The sequence below is a fragment of the Penaeus vannamei genome, chromosome 5 (genome assembly GCF_042767895.1).
Source record: "Penaeus vannamei isolate JL-2024 chromosome 5, ASM4276789v1, whole genome shotgun sequence".
Lineage (NCBI taxonomy): Eukaryota > Metazoa > Arthropoda > Malacostraca > Decapoda > Penaeidae > Penaeus > Penaeus vannamei.
The window spans coordinates 22999032-23001531 of NC_091553.1; the positions used below are offsets into that span (position 1 = coordinate 22999032).

The 2500-nt window shown below is 42.7% G+C and overlaps 1 pseudogene across 1 annotated transcript in view; it reads left to right on the top strand.

Annotated features, from left to right (window-relative positions):
- Positions 1–2500, top strand: part of LOC138861763 (uncharacterized) — a 3785-nt pseudogene that overhangs the window by 1225 nt on the left and 60 nt on the right. Inside the window, exons 1-3 of the transcript XR_011398571.1 lie at positions 1–781; positions 830–1433; positions 1662–2500. The exon at positions 1–781 is cut by the window's left edge and continues 1225 nt beyond it; the exon at positions 1662–2500 is cut by the window's right edge and continues 60 nt beyond it. The product of XR_011398571.1 is annotated as an uncharacterized protein (transcript). The remainder of the gene's footprint in view (positions 782–829; positions 1434–1661) is intronic.

The following is a 2500-nucleotide window of genomic DNA, read 5'->3' on the forward strand; positions in this document are numbered from 1 at the left end:
GAGCCTCCCAGCAGGAGTGACCTCCTGGAGGAGTTATGCAATAGGCTTTGAAAACTTCCTAATAGCCACGACCCCTACCTTTGCCCGCGTTTATATGGAGAGTAGGGGAGAGTACCAAATTCTCCAGAACTTGCTGCCTACTGGTAGTATTGCAAATTTCTTAGAAATGGTGCCTGTAACTCTTCCATCCTGTAAAGATGAAGTGATGTTAGTTACCGGATCAGGAACGAGTTTACAAATCTTTGTTTGGGATGGAACAACAGGACTTTATACCCTGGCAAATGACACTTCTCTGGCAGTTGATATAACTGACTGGACCAAAGGCTTTGGTGATGTAAGGTCGATTAGTACAGCTGTTCCCAAATTAATTCTGCAGTCGACGACGGGTGTAGTTGGCATTAATGTTCTTGCAGAGATGCAACATATTGGAGATCCTGTGTGGGATGAAATTGTTGCTCTAAAGAACAGAAAGCAGTACTTGGAGAACGAATATAGAAGCCAGAGGGAAGTAATGCTTGATATAGAAGACACATTAAATCATTCTGTAGACACTACTACAGCAACTGTTAACATAACTGGAGATGTTACCATTTTGGGTGGCATAAACCTTGATAAGACCCTAACAGCGACCGACTTCAGTGCAAACAACCTTGTTTTCCCCAACACCGATCTTACTGGAATAAGTTATGATGGATACAAAGCTCACCTTGAAAATATTGCAAATAGCTCTGCATGGCTACAGAGTATTGATAATACCTTGACTTCAATTGAACTGGAATTATAAGATGCTGTTAGTCTGACCACTACCAAGAAGATATATGGAACAAAGGTAATTGTGGATGGATTAACAGTGCAAGATATGGATGTTGACAGTGCAGTCTTCCAAAAGGTATTCGATGACAATGGTAATGCCTTTCCTCTAACTCCAAGACTCGAAGGACTAGTCAAGTTTGCTGATCCACACAAAGTAACTGGTAAGAAGACTTTCACGACAAGCCTTGATGTTACAAACCTTGAAACGAGTGCACTTGATGATATTCCTGTAAGTGATGTGGCAACTACAACAGGAAGTTATGCAATAACTGGAAATGTAAACTTTGCCAGCACCCTACAAGCTAAGAATGTTCATCTGCCAAAAGATGGCACTGTTGGTGGGGTAGACTTGACAAATGCCATTACCTTGAATGGCCCAGGAAAATTAGGTTATACAGTCTTCAACAAGAACTTGACAATTCTTGATAACATGCAAGTAGATTCCACTGATGTGGATGGTGTAATCATTGAGCAGCTATACAGAAATGCACTAACAAAAGCAGGTGGAAAGTTGAAGGGACCACTGGAGTTCACAAACGATGTGACTGCAAAGTCTCTAACGGCTAGCCTGCTATCTGGTGTTAGTTCACCTATGTTCCAACCCTTACAGCCAAAGGCTTGTATGTAAGAGGCATGGTAAATGGCAAAGATTTCCCATCCGATTTCCCCCTTAAAACTGATAAAACCTTGAACCTGGGCACCAAATCCTTCAATCATTTGACTTGTGTTGATCTTACATTAGACAAAAGTCTTACTGTGGATGGTATCCAGTTCGATAAACTTGTTACCCTTCATAGACCTCAAGTTATTGTAGGAATAAAAACTCAAGGAAGGTGTTGATATTCTAGGCAGTCTGAACGTTGCTAGCAGCTTGGTTGCAGCTGTAAACTTTGATGACCTTTATGCGAACCTTACAGCTATTCAGAACCCAATGGGTAAAGGATTCGACATTTACTTCAAGAACTATGACTTTGCATTGTACCTGGACAAGGCAGGACAAGTGGTAACTGGAAGGAAGACTTTCACTGGTACAGTATCTGCTGGAGAACTAGATGTTCAGGGCCGAGTCTCTGGTGTGGACTTTAACACTATTCTTGCCAAATCTGGAGACCAAGTCTTCACTGTGCCACAGAAATTGTCAGCCGCATCATTTGGTGCTCTAGATGCTAACCAAATAGACATGTCAGATGGATTCACAATGAATGGTGTTGATATTTCTGTGATGGACGGCATTCGCATGAGCCGTAAGAATCCTACCCCCCACTCGGGTGTTCTAACTGTAAATGGAATGGTATCTGTCCTTGGCTCACTTGATGCAGTAAACATTGGCGGGTATAATGTTGCACAGTTGAAGAGCAATATCGTCACCGATGATGCAGACTCGATTATATCGTCAGATCTGAGCTTTGCAAGCTTAACTGTGAAGGACTCTGTCAGTACTGTTAACAAGGTTGGTGCTAATGGCCAGAATATAAGCAGAATCAACGAAAATGCAGTGTTCCTGGCAGGTAATTGACCTGTTACCTGGGGTGACCTGGACCTACAAGGTGATGTTGCTGTTGGAGGACTTGTCAGTGGGAAGGACCTGCACGTGGTGCACAATGATGCAGTGTACAAAGATGACGGCTCTGTTCGGGTGACAGGTAAGAAGGTCTTCCAAAACGGTCTATCGGTGAAAGGAAACATA